Below are 18,442 nucleotides of genomic sequence, written 5' to 3'. Positions count from 1 at the left end.
GCCATTCTAAGCTGGGTCTACTAAGGGGACAAAACCCCTAACTGTTCAAAAGATAATGGAACGAGGAAGCAGAAATTAAACCCAGCAGACGCATTCCCCAACACCAATGCCCCCAGAACACTCACACTACCCAAGGAGGAAGGTATGCTAAAAATATCCCTACTCTTAGAGCTGAACCACCAGGATTCAAGGGTTCGCTATGCCAAACCCTTTAGTAACACAAGTTGGGTAGATGGGTGGGATAATCCTTTAAGAACATAAGAAAGGCCCTGCTGGATCAGACCAAGGCCCATCAAGTCCAGCAGTCTGTTCATACAGTGGCCCAACCAGATGCCTCTAGGAAGCCCACAAACAAGACGACTGCAGCAACATTATCCTGCCTGTGTTGTGCTATGGAATGTTTCCCATCAATAGTCTTTCTTGCCTGTGCAACTTTCTAAATACATTTTCAAAGTAGTCTTTCTCCAAACAACATAGCTTTCTTTGACCCTGTCATTCTGTGTTACCCTTATGAGTTTTTCACAGTACAATCCTAAACAAGTCTACTCAGAATCCTACTCAAACTATTCGATGAGGATAACTCACAGGCAAGTGTTCTTAGGGCTGCACTGTTAGTTTTATTAACAGTGGGTGGCCCATGTGTTTGTTCAGTCATCTATACCAGCGTAGTTGCCTTCCTTTCAAAGGCAAAGCTCAGGAAATCAGATAATAAAATAATGAAACTATAATGGAAAAATTGAGACTCCTTTCATAATAATCTATCTGTAACAAACTAGTTTCAGGGAAGCCCAAGGCTAATGTGGAATGGTTCAAAGAGGGAGCTCAACTAGAAGCAGGAGATACAAGTTCAGATATATGAAGAAGATGGAATCCATTGTTTGTGCCTGGAAAAAACTGTCTTGGAAAACAGTGGATCTTATTGTTGCACAGCCTCAAATGTTAGAGGTCAGACTTCAACCAGGTAGATGTTAACTGTAAGACGTAAGTACATTATAGCTGCATAATTTGAACAGATGATCACTTGGAAGCTTCAGTTAATGTATAACCAAGGAGGTCTCTAGATCTGAGAGGAGTTAAAAATAGGCTTTCAGCCATATTGTGGAATATATGTATAGGCTCATCTGGGGTATAGCCATATATGTATAAAAAGCATTCCATTTTTCCTGAAATTTTTATCATTCACTCTTTAACTTGCTCTGTTCTAGCATCATATTGCAGCAGAATTTTATAATTTTATACTTTTTTCCTAATAAACGTATTTGTGACTATTAACTGCTCAAAATCTGCCTTCTTAGTTGGCCTCTCCCTGCAGCTATATATTCCTTTAATCTTGTCACCATTTGATGGCATAAGACCCATTGAATGTTCTTTTGTCCTTTGATTTTTTGCCAAGTTTTTATTTTTCCTTGATTATCAATCATATGATATGGAGGACAGTGTTACAGATACCATGGACTGCCAAAAAAAAAATCAGTGGGTTATAGATCAAATTAAGTCTGAACTGACCCTAGAAGCTTAAATGACTAAACTGAGGCTATCGTATTTTGGTCACATTATGAGAAGGCAAGAGTCACTGGAAAAGACAATCATGCTAGGAAAAGTTGAGGGCAGCAGGAAAAGAGGAAGACCCAACAAGAGATGGATTGACTCAATAAAGGAAGCCACAAGACCCGAGCAAGGCTGTCAAAAATAGGACATTTTGGAGGACATTGATTCACAGGGTCGCCATGAGTCGGAAGCGACTTGATGACACTTACACACACACATCAATCATATCCTCCAGTTGCCATTCTTAATACATATGTAAACACTGAATAGACAGATTTGCAGGGAGGACTATGATCTTCCAGATAAGAGCTGTAAGTTTCCGTAAAACTGGGAACAGCCCCAATTAAAGGATCCAGCATGCTACTGGATCTCCCTGTTGCTAAAAACCCAAACTACTGTGCAGAAGCCAAGAGTGTTGTTTTTTTTAGCAATGACAGTTAGCAAAAAGTAAAAATACAACTGTTCTGTGGCTGAGGATAAAGGGTAAAAACTGGAAGAGACAATTAGAACAGCTAAATGAGGGTGTCCTCTGAGGGTGTCCTTTGCTCTGAGAAGACAATAACTAAGAGGGTGGCTTGTGGTACCTTATGCTGATTTATTGTGGCATAAACTGTTGTCGACTTGCAAAATGAACACACATGTACACAAAGCCACCTTATACTGAATCGGTCCATCGAGGTCAGTATTGTCTACGCAGACTGGCAGTTCTCAGGCAGAGGTCTTTCACACTACCTACTGCCTGACCCTTTTTCACTGGAGATGCCCAGGATTGAATGAACCTGGGACCTTCTGCAAGCAAAGCTCTTCCACTGAGCCATAGCCCCTCCCCCCAAAGGATAAAAAGCACAGACCACAATAAAGCTGTTACTCTTTAAGGTGCCACAGGACACACTGGGTTTTGCTGCAGCAAACTCACACACCTATCCCTCAGTAATACACAGCAATAGCCAAATTACATCTTGCCACACTGAAAGCCCTAATCAAGGCATGCAAGAACAGGAAAACGTCTCTGGAAGTGAAGCGAGCCCACTGCAAAATTAATTTACAAGCAGAAGACTCCTTCATTCAGCTATTTCAGCCTAAACCCCTTCTTCTGAATGTCTGCAGACACGCACGGATTTTCTGGTAAAGCTCCTTGCAAGCTTGCAGCTGCTTTGTCACTGAGTGAACTGAAGTGTACTAAAGGCCTGCATATAAGAAAATTTCTGAGCATTTAGCATCGTGCAGCCAGGTGTGTATCATGGTAGGAGAATTGAGGGAGGTAAAGCTCCCCTTCTCAATTGGTAACAAAGCAGATTAGACCAACTATAGGCAGTTCTGCCTGTTCATCCAATTGGTCCATTCTAGTCCCTCATCAGATCCTGCTGTTCTTCACCCCATCCTTACATTGCTCTATACTAGCCTGGGAGAGGCTGCAGAGGCAAGAGACGTTCAGAGGTGGTTTGTCATTGCCTGCCTCCGTGTCACACCCCTGGCATTCCTTGGAGGTCTCCCATAGAGATACCTGCCAGGATCTACCCTGCTTAGTATCTGAGATGTGACTTAGCCTGGGCTATCCAGGTCAGGGCCTGATAGACCCGATCCTCCTTGAATCTTTCTATGCCCGTGGCCATCACTACATCCTCTGGCAGCAAATTCCACATTTTAATCCCTCGTTGAGTAAAGCCATTTCCTTTTGTTCATCCTGCCTGTCAACTTCACTCCCCCACCAGAGTTTTAGTACTTTGGGAGAGGGAGAAAAAGTTCGGTCCACTCTTTCTACCTTGTGCATAACTTTAAAAAGCTAAAGACAGCTGCCTTATGCCACAATACCCACAATGGCCTGAAGGAAACTGCTCCAGAGTCCTTCTAATACAAACACATGCAAGTAGTGAGAGAGCATGAGACACTTCCTATAGCGCCGGTGGCATCCAGTTCTCCCTGCCAACTTCAATAAAGGACACATGACATGTAGCAAGGAGCAAAGGCCACTGAATATTTGCAACGCTGGAGTGTTAAGGCAGCTTTACACCCATAAGCGAATTAAGCAAGGGTGTCGTCGAAGGCTATCACAGTCAGAGTTCATTGGTTCTTGTAGGTTATCCGGGCTGTGTGACCGTGGTCATGGTATTTTCTTTCCTGACGTTTCGCCAGCAGCTGTGGCAGGCATCTTCAGAGGAGTAACACTGAAGGACTGTCCTTCAGTGTTACTCCTCTGTCCTTCAGTGGCTCAGTGGTAGAGAGTGTCTCTACCACTGAGCCACTGAAGGACAGAGGAGTGTCTCTACCACTGAGCCACTGAAGGACAGAGGAGTAACACTGAAGGATAGTGACACTGTCCTTCAGTGTTACTCCTCTGAAGATGCCTGCCACAGCTGCTGGCGAAACGTCAGGAAAAAAAATATCAAGACCACGGTCACACAGCCTGGATAACCTACAAGAACCAATAAGCAAGGGTGGTTTACACCATTTAAGCCCCAAACTGTGATGAACACCACATTTTCGGACACAAGAGATCAAGACATAAGGGTGCATGTGTGTGGGGGGGGGGAGATTGTGTTTGTGTGTGTGTATGTGTGTGTATACTGCTTTCTCAGCTCAAATCAACTCATTCCTGGTGATGTAGTTTAGCTGCTTTTAAATGTGTTAATCAGCTGTCCTCAAGTAATTGTTATGCCTGGAATCATTTACAATCATTTGAGAGTCATCAGGGCACAGCGGTTAGAATATCATACTAGGATATTAGAGACCCAGGTTCAGATCGCCACTCTGCATTGGAAGCTTGTTGGGTGACCTCAACCCAGGCACACTCTAAGCATAACTGTGGCTCAGTGGTAGAGCATCTGCATAACAGTGGCTCCGTGGAGGGGCCGTGGCTCAGTGGTAGAGCATCTGCTTGGCATGCAGAAGGTCCCAGGTTCAGTCCCTGGCGTCTCCGGTTAAAGGGACTAGGCAAGTAGGTGATGTGAAAGACCTCTGCCTGATACCCTGGAGAGCCATTGCCGGTCTGAGTAGACAATACTGACTTTGGTGGACCAAGGGTCTGATTCAGTAGAAGGCAGCTTCATATGTTCATAACCTACTTCACAGGGCTACTGTGGGGATAAAAAATGGAGGATGAAAGCTGTACTGGGTTTGCATTGTGGTGAAAGGCAGAGGATAAATAAAGTAATGATCTAAAATGGGAGTATGAACCGAGCAAGAGCAATGGTCTCAATCCAAGAGTGGGCAACTTGTTCTCACTAAAGTTCAGAGAACACAACTGAGCATTGAGGCTGTTTTCAACACATACATACCAGTAGGTGAAACGTTTCCCCCTTGCTACACCAGTAGAGCCTTACAGCATGGGGGCAACAGCAGCTGTGCTTCTACTGTGTAGGAAGCACTGGATTCATGTCTCTCCCATCCAGAAGGGCACTAAAATGTTTCAGCTCCTGCCTCCCACACAAAGTGGAGGGCTACAGCTCTAAGAGCTCCCTAGAGGAATGAGCAAATGAGGAACAGAGCAGGAAATTGGAATTCAGGCCTATCAACAGTGGAAGGATGGGCAGGCAATAGGGCCATGACCTGTCATGGTCTCTGACATAATTAGGGTATTTTGTGTACATGTGCAGAATTAATTCCATGTAGAGCTTGAACACAACATACAAACTGAACAACAAACTGCAGAGGTTTGTGTAATGAAAAGCCTGGCAACAGCTTGCAAAATGCAAATGTCCTTAGAACAGGCTGACTGAATTCTCTCAAGGTCTGAATTCTTTCAAGAGCTAACTAACTTACCCTGGTCTTGTCCTTGAAAGGAGAAAGAGCCTTGGTTCACTTACCGTGAAGGCTTCTTCTGCTCGTAGGTAAGAAGGGCGTCTTCATTCCGGGTTATTTTCCTTTATTTGCTAGGGAAGGCAGGAATCAACAAAAATTGTAGGCCTTCCGGTTCCCTGGGGGAAATGACCCCCTCCTATCGGAACGCCTCAGTTAGTTGAAAAGCTTAAAAAAGTGCCAATAGCTATGAGCCCTTATAATTTGAGAAACAATCTTTTTTCCCCCAATAGACAAGGAACAGGGGGGAAAAAACAACTGGTAACAATACAACCACTCAAGGTTAACGTGAAAGAAAAACATGCCCTATAAAAGACACCCTCCCATTGCATTCATGCTCTTTCCTTTTTTTTTTTTTTTTTTTTCTCGCAGGAGTTAGGGAGGGGAAGACGCCCTTCTTACCTACGAGCAGAAGAAGCCTTCACGGTAAGTGAACCAAGGCTCTTTCTCGCTCTAGGTAAGAAGGGCGTCTTCATTCTGGGACTTACCAGAGCTATTTGTTAATTTGGGCGGGAATTAGGCCTCCTGCACAGTCTGAAGGACTCCCACTCCAAAGGCAGAAGCCTCTCTGGAAAAGGAGTCCACTTTGTAGTGTCTAGTAAAAGTCGACAAGGACGACCAAGTAGCAGCATTACATATTTGTTCTAACGAAACTCTGTGTCTAAAAGCCACGGTGGCGGCTGCACTCCTGACCGAATGCGCCGTGATGCCGGGTGGCGTTCTCACTCCGGAAGTCTTATAAGCATGGGAGATGCAGGCCTTTATGGAACTACTAATAGCTGCCCGGGACATGGCCCCTCCTTTATTTGGTGCCGTCAAGGAAATGAAAAGACGCTCTGACTTTCTAATGTGCTGAGTCCTCCTAATGTAGATACGCAATGCCCTTTTTACATCTAGTGAGTGCCATTCCCTCTCCTTCTGATTAGAAGGGTTCGGGAAGAAGGTCGGAAGAACTACTTCCTGTTCAAGGTGAAAGCGCGTATGAATCTTTGGAATGAAAGAAGGATCGGTACGGAGGATCACCCTATTCTTGCGGAATATGCAAAGTTCTGGTCTTGCAGAGAGTGCCCCAAGCTCCGATACTCTTCTGGCCGAGGTGACTGCGGTAAGAAACAATGTTTTCATGCGGAGCCACTTAAGGTCGACCGTTCTAAGGGGCTCGAACGGTGGTTTGGTCAAGGCTAGCAGTACCGTACGTAGATTCCAGGAGGGGAACCTATGAACTACTGCCGGAGATGTTAATTTAACCCCTCTAAGGAAGGCACTGATGTGAGGATGTTTAGTTAGAGGGTATCTATTCACGCGAGGCACCAGTGTGGCTATGGCGGCCAACTGTCGCCGTAATGTGGAGACTTTGAGACCGAGTTTCTGACCGTCTTGAAGGAAAGATAAAATGTCGGCCACCCTCGGTTTTAGTGGATTCTTTGAATTGCAGTGACACCACGTAGCGAACACCTTCCAGGTAGCTCCGTATATTCTTTGTGTGGCTGGTCGCCTACAGGCTAAGATGGTATCAACGATGTCTGAACTGTATCCCTGACCTATGAGGGCCCGCCTCTCAAGTGCCAAACGGTCAGTCGATACCACCCGGGGTCCGGGTGGCAAATTGGTCCTTGGAGCAGAAGGTCCTGCCTGGACGGAAGTCGCCAGGGAGGTTGAATGGACAACTGTTGCAATGCCGGATACCAAGGTCTCCTTGGCCAGTCCGGAGCTATCATCAATACCGTGGCTCGAAGACTCCGAACGCGTCTGAGCACCCTGGGAATGAGAGGTAGAGGGGGAAAGGCGTAGAGCAGACCGCTCGGCCACGGAGACAAGAGAGCATCTGTCCCCTCTGCACCGACCTGGTGGTACCTGGAATAGAACCTCCTGAGCTGGGAGTTGGCTGGAGTCGCGAACAGGTCTACTTGTGGGACGCCGAACTTGCTGGCAATCTGATCGAACACCTCCGGGTGCAGAGCCCACTCGGCTTCGTCGAGGTGTTGTCTGCTGAGCCAGTCGGCCTGAACATTCTGCACCCCCCGGATGTGCTCGGCTGATATTGAGGCTAAATGGGTCTCGGCCCACTCCAGTATCTTGGAGGCTTGTTTGTGGAGCGAAGACGACTTGGAGCCCCCCTGTTTGTTTATATGCGCCTTCGCAGCTATGTTGTCCGTTCTGATGAGAAGGTGAGTCCCCTCTAACTGGGGACTGAAGTGCAGAAGGGCATTCCATATAGCTGTAATTTCTAGGAAGTTGATGCTCCTCTTCTGCTGATTGAGATCCCAGACGCCCTGCGCCGGCTGGTCTTGGAGAGATGCTCCCCATCCCGTTAGACTCGCGTCCGTGAACAACTGAATAGGTGTTTGGTGGATGTACTGAAGACCCCGAGATAGGTTGGATGGAACTGTCCACCAATTCAGACCCACTCGAGCATCGACCGAGAGTTTTAGCAGTTTGTTTCGTTTCTTGGCAATGTCCTTCTGGAACGGTTGAAGAAACCACTGAAGTGGTCTTGCCCGGAAGCGCGCCCATGGAACCGACGGGATGCAAGATATCATGTGCCCCTGGAGCTTGGCCAAGGCCATGAGACGAGATGTCTGGGCAGATGCCGCCTGTCTGGCTAGAGTAGAGATGGATTCTACCTTCTCGCCCGTGAGAATGAGTGAGTTGGTCGTAGTGTCGATGACTACGCCGAGATGGGTCAGTCTCTGCGAAGGGACCAGTTGACTTTTGTCCCAATTGATCAGGAATCCGTGATCCTGCAATATCTTGATCACGATGTTGGTGTGGATCCGGCTGAGCTCCTGAGTGGGTGAACATATGAGGATGTCGTCCAGGTACGGGTGTACCTGGACTCCCTGTTTGCGGGCCGCTACCATGAGGGTCACCAATATCTTGGTGAAGACCCTTGGCGCAGATGTTAAGCCGAAAGGTAGAGCCCGAAACTGATAATGTTCCTCCTGGCAGAAGAAGCGAAGGAACTTCCTGTGACTTGGGTGGATGGGGACGTGGAGATACGCCTCGGTGAGATCCACTGAGGTAAGGAATGCTCGAGGTGTTAATGTCTCCGAGATGGACTTCAGAGTTTCCATCCTGAACCTCTTGTAGATGACAAACTTGTTCACCCACTTGAGATTCAGGATGGCTCTCCAGTCCCCGTTTTTCTTTGGAACCGTGAAAAACACGGAATAGACCCCCGAGGAGCGCTCTGAGTACTCGACGGGCTCTATGGCCCGGATGTCTAAAAGATGTTGTATAGCTTCCCTTGTGCGAAGCAACTTTTCTTGGCCTAGAGGTCGCGTCTTTGAGATGAATCTTGAAGGTGGGGTTCTGCGAAACTCGATTAGGTATCCTTGAGTGATGATGGAGGATACCCAGTGATCTGCGTTTGATGCCTGCCACGTCTCCGCAAAGCGGGAGAGGCGGCCCCCCACCGGACCTATAATGGCGTCATTGTTTGGATTGTTGAGGGCCGTACCCAGTCCTGTCGGAGGGTTGGTTAGAACGTGGAGATCTTGAGTAGCGGCCTCCTCTTCGAAAGGAACCCTTAAAGGAGTTCCAGGAGCCCCTTCGTTGTTCTCCCCGAAATCTCTGGAGGGTATGAGAGGAACGAAAGGAACGCGAGTAAGTCTTTTGATCTCGCTTGTAGCTCTTTGGGAGCGCCTTTTTCTTGTCCCTCGTTTCAACAAGAATAGGGTCCAACTGATCACCAAAGAGCCTTTGTCCCTGGTATGGGAATCCCATTAGATCAGCCTTTGAATGGTGGTCCACCTGCCATGGCCTAAGCCAGAGGGCTCTCCTTGACGCAAGTTGCGTGGCAATGGCTCTGGCTGAAAATGAGAGGGTGTCCAAAGAAGAGTCAGCCAAGAAGGTGACTGCTTTTAGGATTCTGGACACTCCCTCCTGGGCCTTCTTATTTCTTTCAGGAATGATTTGTTGTAGTTTGCGTGCCCATACAATTGCTGCCCTGGACACTAATGCCGATGTGACCGAAGCGCTGACTGCCAGAGCAGAGGCTTCATGTGACCGCTTCAGAGAGATCTCTGCTTTCCTATCTAGAGGATCTCTGATAGACCCTTTGCCATCTCTGGCCACAACATCGTTGGAGTGTAACGCACACACAGGTGCTTCCACTACCGGGGGTTGAAGCAATTGGGCCGAGGCAGGGTCTAAATCATAAAATTTCTTAGCTATGGCAGGAGTCTGCCTGCCTGCTAATGGTTTGTCCCATTCTGCAGTAATAAGAGAAGTGAAATAGTCTGGGACTGGTATAACCCTAGTGGGGTTAGTATGTCTGTGGAAAAATTCCTTTGAACCTCTAAGCTTGTCTGGAGCTTGGGGGTCCTTCGGTTCTGACAGATCCAAGGCCTCTAGAGTCCTAGCCAGGAGGGAGGGAAAATCCTCCTGAGAAAAAAGTCTAAGTTGTTTCTCCTCTGGCTTTGGTGGGTCCTCCTCAGTGGAGGAATCATCCTCTTCTCCGTTCTCATCTTCAGATGAGTCTGGGGAGGAGTGGGACTGCATCACTACTGACCCCCTGGGTTGGTGAGAGGCTTTGCTACTGGCAGGTTTCTCACCTGTAGGCACAGCCTGCTTGCGCTGGGCACTAGGTCCCTCGAGAGGATTCTGTCTGTGCTGGGTGCTAGATCCCTCTAGAGGATCCTGGTAGTCCTCTGGGTCTCTAAGAGAGGGGGTAGGGGTCACCTGAGCCGCTTGCAACCCGTCCACAAAAACACTCCTTATGAGCTCAGTGAGCTCTGCTCTTAAGGCAGCCATCCCCCCAGCCTCCAAAGCCCCCGCGAGCGCCTGTACATTACCGGGAGTAGAAGCCTGCTGCGTCGCCGTTAAGGGACGTGGAGCTTCGCTGCCGCTTGGGGGGACGTGGCTAGCAGCCGCAGCAGCTGGTAGGGGCCTCGCTGACTCAGACGGGCCCTCGGAGCACTCGGCCTCCTCCGAGATCCTTGGCGATTGGCTAGAAGCCGCGCCAGGCGTCCGGCTAGCAGCCGCGCCTAATTTCACCCTCTCCGCCACGGATGTAGCGGCGGGCATGGACGGCGGTCGGCTAGCAGCCTCGCCTGTCTTTTTCCGTTTCCCCGCTGAGGGGATTTTCTTTTCCCCTTTCTCCTTTGGGTCCGGTTTCCTCTTCCTTTTAACATCAGGTCCTTTTGAGGACCTAGAAGAGTCACCGCGGCTTTGATCCGCCGCGACGAGGAGCCCCGGGTCTAAATCAACGGACGAAATGAATTCGTCCTGGTGGGGAGCCGCCATCTTAATTCGGCGGGAAAAACTAACCAAACCCTCAGGGCCCAAAGGACAAGACGACCGGGAAAACACGGAGGTAAGGGGAAAGCGAAACGAAAGGGAAAAAGGGGGGGGGGAGAAATTAGGGAATTTTTTTTTTTTTTTTTAAAGAAAAAATTCCTCCACCCCAAATAGTTATTAAAAAATCGAAAGGAAGATGGCGGAGAGCCGCCGCAAACCTGCTTCCCTGACAAAGGCAGGAAACAAAACTGAGGCGTTCCGATAGGAGGGGGTCATTTCCCCCAGGGAACCGGAAGGCCTACAATTTTTGTTGATTCCTGCCTTCCCTAGCAAATAAAGGAAAATAACCCGGAATGAAGACGCCCTTCTTACCTAGAGCGAGAAGAACAGAGTCATTCTTCACTATGCCAGAAAGGTGTATCTGAAATTACCCTTCCTGGTTCAGCTGCCAGCTGCCAGCTGCTCATATCTCAAGAGCAGAAAAGTCCTGCTATCTTCAAACCTTGAGAAGGTCTACTCAAAGACCTCAAGGCTATAAGTGCAGTAAGCTTCTTGCTTTCTATAACCTTGCTGAAGGCTATGTTTCCTACTGACCATATGGTTACATGTTACAATGTGAGCAATAATTGTGTTTTATGATTTATATAGTTATATATTGTATTGTAGATTTCTACATAGTCTCATTTAATGTGTATTGTACTGAAGATGAGAATGGTATGAAAACTGAGTATATGGAGTGATCATGGAGCTCAGAAATGATTGTTTATACTTTAAGCAAAATAGACTGAAAGGAAAGGAAGCCCATATTTGGTCATGGGGAGAAGCTAATAACCTGAACAGCTGCAACTAAGACATAATTGCACTGCTCATGTTATCTGAAAGTAGGGAGGAAGATATCCCTCCTGATGGTAAAATCAACACTCTTAATGAATCTGAAACAGTATAAATACAGCCACAGTAAGCCCAGAGAATCAGAACCTTCCAAAGGCTCTCAAGAAAAGGCTGACTGGTATATATGGCTTAAATACATTACTCTAGACTTTATGAATTAGATACTTCGAACTGAATCAGAATAATTTGACTGTTATATTTTAGAAGTTGGATTTTGAAGCTGAATAGTATGTAAGACTTGCTTGCTTTTACTTCATACATTGTAAATACATACATTGTACTTTAACAAGTTTTTATAAAAGTGTTAAAGACTTGATAATCTGCATTTACACATATTTTACTAGAAGTATATCAATAAAAAGACTTGCTTTTTAAAAGTAGGTAAAGTTGTTGAGTCCTGCTTACTCGATGACTGGCTGAATAAGATAACTTCACTTCTCAGTAAGTGATACATTCTAAGAGCCTGTCATCTGAATAGCACGACCCGCTTCAGACCCAGGCCAGGTGGAATGACAACACTGGCCGAGCAATACTCTGGGCCTGACGTACCCAAAGCTTTAGATTTCTAACTGTAAGAGCTCAGCAGCTTGTAGAGCCCTTAACACATGAAGCTGCCTGCTACTGAATCAGACCCTTGGTCTATCAAAGCCATTATTGCCCACTTAGACTGGCAGCAGCTCTCCAGGGTCTCTTTTGCATCACCTACCACCAGATCTTTTAACCAGAGATGCTGGGGATTGAACCAGGGACCTTCTGCATGCCAAGCAGATGCTCTACCACTGAGCCATGGCCTCCTCAGAATTGCTTTTTCAACCACTGGACAAAGTATATGTGGCCTGAACTACAATTCCTCCTACTTTTCTGGAGGAAACTTTGCCTCATCCATCCCCAGCCGGTACGGCGCAGCAGATAAGAGTGCAGGACTAGGATCTTGTGAGACCCAGGTCCACATCCCCACTTCTACCATGGGAGCTCCCTCGGTGACGTAGGGCCAATCACATTCTCTCAGGCTAGCCTATCTCACAGGGTTGTTGTGAGGAAACAGGAGGAGGGAAGAACAGTGTTCTAAGCTGCTCTGAATCCCCACTAGGTAGAAAAGGGGGATACGAATAAGTCAAGGCAAATACATGCAACCGTACATCAAAAATATGTCACCAAAAATCAATTGAGGCTTCTCTAAAAACAAAAGATATAAATTGGCAGCTGAATTCAACAAGTTGTGGCAAACCCAAAGAGAAACCTTGAATTTGCAATATAGACCGTGCCAAGCTTATATACCATTCAGCCACAGTTGTGCCCTATTTATCAGCGACACCTGGACTGAATAATAGAAACTGTAATACTACACCTGCCTCCAAGGTGGTGGATATACTGATGTTGCTGTAGGAAAAACAGGAATGCAGGGAATGCAAAGAAAGCAAGAAGGCAGTAAGGAGCGTTTCAGTATTCCGTCTGAAGCCACAGCACACTGCTACAATAGAAACTCCTGCAGCTTAGAACCAATAAGAATTGCTGCAGTGGAAGCAGACAGAGATAGGAAAATGCAACTAACACACAACAGATGCAAGTTGCATCTCTAAGCACAACATGCTTCTATTTTTGAAGCATACATAAAAACAGAACTATTGCAGAACCTCCAGTCTCAGGCAGCGCCCCTGATCATGCGATATCTGCTGGGCAAACGGTTGGGGCTTTAACTATAAGAATCAAAAGAACAGCAGCTATGATTAGAAGGAAAGCTTTACGCAGTCAGCACAAGAGGGCTGATCACAGCCACGGCCTGCTGCTTCAGAACAGCTCTCCATAACATTTCTGTTGCTTCAAAATGGCAAATGGACTGCTAGAACGCAAGGGCAGCGTTCCACTCCCCGAGGAGTAGCATGAGACAATTATATGGCTTCTTGACAAAGGAGAACTTAACATTTAGCTAGAAGAGAAAAGCAAATGAGTATTCCAAGCATATGCCCCTGGTTTAATTTTTCTCACATACACACACAAATTTGTTAACAGTTCTTCATCTAAATAACTGTTCAAGGTACTCTGAAGTAACAACTACAATGCTCTCAGAATCAACTCTGTTTGTGTAGTATTAACACACTGTGCTAGTAACACAGTATACAGTTTATATCCATTACAGGTAAATTTTCACAGACAAGCTTACATAGATCAGACCTATCAAGAGCTATAATGGCTAAATGGAACCTCCACATTCAAAGGAAGTATGCTTTGGATACCAAAATGCTGGGTACAGGGGTGGATGGGAGGGGTCCTGTCTTCATGCCATTTGTAGAATTCCCAGTCATCAGGCTGGCCATTCTTGGCAAAAACATCAGAGATTAGATGTTTTTGCAGGGAGCCATGGTTATTCATTCACAGACACAGTTCTTCAGACAGGAAAAAAACACATTTCATACTGCAAATAAGTGTCTGAATTAAAGTGTATGCCAGCATACTACCCCTCCCCCAACTGCATCGGAGATAGCAAGTATTCAACTTCTCATTCAGTAATCAATACAGAAGCCATGTGGACTTTCTTATACCTACATGTAATTTTAAAAAGTGAAATGCTAGAAAAGGCTACATTGCAAAGTCTATTATAACTGCCAAACACTTATCAACGTTATACAGAACCTCTATCATTTACCTACTTACACTGTGCAAACATCTCTCTACAACTCAGAAACAAGCAGTGTAAAATTATACAAAAATAATTTTATGTAATTCAGTATGGATTCCCTCTGAAGCTCTGTAAATACTGCTCTTTCATCCTGCATGAAGGCTGAACACATGAAGCTGCCTTATACTGAATCAGATCATTGGTCCATCAAGGTCAGTGTCGTCCACTCAAACTGGCAGCAGCGCTCTGGGGTCTCAGATCAAGGTCTTCCACATCACTTACTACATCCTGTCAACTGGAGATGCTGGGGACTGAACGTCAGACCTTCTGCGTGCCAAGCAGATACTCTATAGCTGAGCCACAGCCCCTCTGCTATTGGTTAAAATCTAGGCCAGTTGTTCATGTTTACCACTACCTTGGACAGTACACACCATATGCCTTGGTATATCTTTCCACCACATGCAATAACGTACATGGCATTTTCCAGGAGTTATCTAGCATTTACTGAGGGGAACTGGAATAGGTGAGGCATTCCTGGAACTGAGAAAACCAGCAGGATCTATTTGGCAGAGAGAAAACCCTACTAGAGGCAAAAACCCTTCCTTGTAGGCCTATTCAAAAGCTTCATTCTACAGACCAAATCTCTACACCCAAATAAGTCAGGCAGCTGCATCCTGAGGTTTCAAAGGCAGCACTTTAGCTTCATTTTAAGCAACATTTATGTGGCACAAATGTGTGTCTGTCTTGAGGACCCTGTGAAAGAGCTTCTTGCATATACAAGCCTTTGCATTTACCGGGTGAGCAGTGCAGGCAAATCAAAAGAATAAAACACACACAAAATCACAGGACATTTCTTTCTAACCATCTCAAAAGAGAGGAAGCAGATTACAAGGATGGCAAAAGGTAAGACCTATTTCTACATTAAAACATTTTCAATATTAGCACTGCTAATTAGCCAGACACAGAAATTGCCGATGTCACAAATACTCTTCTGCGGCTTAAAACAAACATTTTACTCTTTCCAGCTGCATCCCTGGGGGACTCTGGTGTGCAAGGTGTGCTGATCCTTATGACAAGATCTGTCTGAATAGACCAGCCATCTGAAGCTACCTTATACCAAATCAGACCACTGTTCCATCTCATCCAGCACAGCTTATTCTGACTGACAGCAATTCTCCGGGGCCTCTGGCAGAGGCCTTTCCCAGCTTGCTATCAAACCTCCTTTTAACTGGAGGGGCCACGAGGAGGGGGGGGCTAACCCAAGGCCTTATGCACGCAAGGCATGCGCTCTACCGCTGAGCTATTCTCCTTCTTGAAAGAATGAAACCTGGATTTTGTAGTGTGTTGTGGGAGAGACCAAGGTTCTGTCTCCTAGGCGAGACGTGGGCATTTAGACGAAGGAAGGACAGGGGAGATACTGTGGTAAAGGTATACTTGCACTTAAGACTAAAAACGTCTATTTAAGAAAAATTGCCTACTCTCACTTGATTCATGCACCCAACAATTGAAACCACAGAAACCTAGGATAAATGATTCAGCAGCTTTTTTTAAAAAAAGCTTCTGTATTATTTTCCAAGTCTTCCATACAGATATGAAATGCAGTAATACACAGAGAAATTGCAGACAGTGGTACTCGTACCCAAAGCTGCAAGGATTCCTACTACTTCTCATGGCATTAGACAAGAACAACACAATTCATGATCAAGGAAACCCTTTGTAAATAAATGGGGAGGGACATCTTGAGGTGTCATTCCTTTCCAAAAACAGTAAAGCGTTTCCTTCTGCTTTTCAGAGGGCATACCTGATCACACCTTTGCAATGAGCCTGGATTTGAAAGCCAGCCCCCAATCCATGATTCACCCCTTCCAAAAAAAGCTTTTTATTAAGGACTGGCCTTGAAGGAATCCAGTGGGGAAGACTCAATGTAAGTATTCTTCAACAAGCTTAGAGGCAGTTTTGTTCACAGAACAGGGTCAGAAACCAGTGCCATTAATCCATAGGAGGTTTTGCCCTGGATTTGCCACTCTCTAGATGGACATTTCCCCCAACCAAATTCTCAAAACTAAAAAAACAACAACACATGCAGAGTTTTGAGAATTCAGATGGGGAAAATGTGCATCTAGAGAGCAGCAAATCAAAGGCAGAAACTCCCATGCATAAATGGCCTAGTCTAGGGCATCTCAAGGGAACATATTAACAGTACAAGTAACAGTTTCTGTCCTCCCCATTCATTGACCAGAGCATCATATTGGTTTGAAGAGAGCCCTTCACACTGCAAAAGACTGCTCACATTTACCTAGCTGTAGCAGAGACCACAGTGGTGGTAACAGTCAAGCTAGGCAGCTCAAAAGTAGATTATTTAGAAAAGGAGATTACCTAAAACATGCCATAGTTTTCTGCACAAAAGATGCACCTAATTGTTATGGGACAAGATGTATGGAAAACAGAAGGCAACACCATTAGGCCTGAAATTCATCATCCAAGGAACCAGTGGAACCAGTAAAAGGGAACTTGCTGTTCTCAGGAACAGCAAGCAAGACTCAAGGAATGCAGAAGAGGAAGGTGCTTAGAATTGACAGAGGAGGAGGAGTAAGGTCAATGTGACAAATGTTTTTTCCACAATCAATTTCTGCTCTGCAACAGAAATAAACTCAGGGTTGGAAAAAGAATCTTGCTTGGACTAGAAGGAAATCAACAAGCACTGCTCCCACTTGAATCAAAGCCTTTTTTTAAAAAACAAAAGAATAAGATGGGTCAGGCAGGAAGCTTGGAATGCTCTCCAGACAGCCTACACTGGAACCACTCTGTCTTTTATAATTTTATTTAATATTTAAGATGCTATAAACCTCCTGTATAATTTTAGATACAACAGACCAGCACGGCTCTCCCTGTGGAGCTAGGAAGAGTGTTACCTGTACTCAGGAATAAACCTATTTTACTTTATCAACATATGGGGGGAAGGCTGATTATAAATATTCTAAATAAATAGGTCTATGAACACATCAGGGTGCATGCAGCATGACATGATATGTTACATTCTGATAACCCCTATGAAAATGATTTACAGTGCAATCCTAAGGAGAGTTACTTCAGTCTAAGCCCACTGAAATGAAGAGGATAGGATTACACTCTCCATTTCAGAGTTTAGCTGTTGGCCTGTAGTAGAACAGTTAGATCTGAGTCTTGTAGCACCTTAGAGATCAACAAGATGAGCCAATGCTCATCTGATGAAGGGAGCTTTGAAGCTCGAAAGCTCACACCCCAAAAAATCTGGTTGGTCTCCAAGGTGCAGCGGGACTTGAATCTAGCTATGAAAATGAGCTGACAAGTGGCCTTTAGCCTGCCAACACTCACCCTCGATTAAAAAAAACAACTTGCACTAACCTTTTTAAAGAACTACAAGACTCCTATTCATTTTTATTTTTTAGCTTCCAAAGACTAAACTGCTCTGGAATGATCTTCTAAGTGAGAAGGCAGAGGAAAGAGACTTGTACTCCCCGCCCCATTCTCAAGGATGGAATCTTTGGCAAAAAGGGATGGGTGACAATGAAATTTCTCTGTATTTCCTCCTATACACAGGCGTGTATACACACGTGTGTATTAGAGTTGCCAGATTCCTCTTTGCCACCGGTGGGAGGTTTCTGGGGAGGGGCTTCAATGCCATAGAGACCAATTGCCAAAGTGGCCATTTTCCCCAGGGGAACTGAATTCTATGGGTTGGAGATCAGTTGTAATAGCAGGAGATTGCTAGCTACATATACATATATATACATTCACATACATACAATCATATATATGTATGTATACATACACACTCATATACATAAATATACATACACACTCATATACATAAATATACATACACACTCATATATATGTATGCATACATACACACACATATATACATACACACGCATATATATACATACATATACACGCACATATATACACAAACCCACATATATATACATACACATATTTACATTCATATGTAGGTATATACACACACAGATATACATATCTATATGTATATATACATATTTATAGATGCATGTATACATACACACACACACATATATATATACACACACACACGTGTGTGTGTGTTAAGTGCCGTCAAGTCGCTTCCGACTCATGGCGACCCTATGAATGAAAGTCCTCCAAAATGTCCTATTTTTGACAGCCTTGCTCGGGTCTTGTAAATTGAGGGCTGTGGCTTCCTTTATTGAGTCAGTCCATCTCTTGTTGGGTCTTCCTCTTTTCCTGCTGCCCTCCACTTTTCCTAGCATGACTGTCATTTCCAGTGACTCTTGTCGTCTCATGGCGTGACCAAAACACATACATACACAC

At 45.4% G+C, this 18,442-nt stretch overlaps 1 protein-coding gene across 2 annotated transcripts in view; it reads right to left on the bottom strand.

Moving 5' to 3' along the window:
• RAB6A (RAB6A, member RAS oncogene family) overlaps positions 1–18,442 on the bottom strand; it is a 71,590-nt gene that overhangs the window by 52,719 nt on the left and 429 nt on the right. The gene's annotated exons all lie outside the window — the stretch shown is intronic.

Source organism: Euleptes europaea, chromosome 12 (genome assembly GCF_029931775.1).
Source record: "Euleptes europaea isolate rEulEur1 chromosome 12, rEulEur1.hap1, whole genome shotgun sequence".
Taxonomy (NCBI): Eukaryota; Metazoa; Chordata; class Lepidosauria; order Squamata; family Sphaerodactylidae; genus Euleptes; species Euleptes europaea.
The sequence above is the reverse complement of the archived record's forward strand: the minus strand, read 5'-3'. Positions and strand labels throughout refer to the sequence as shown.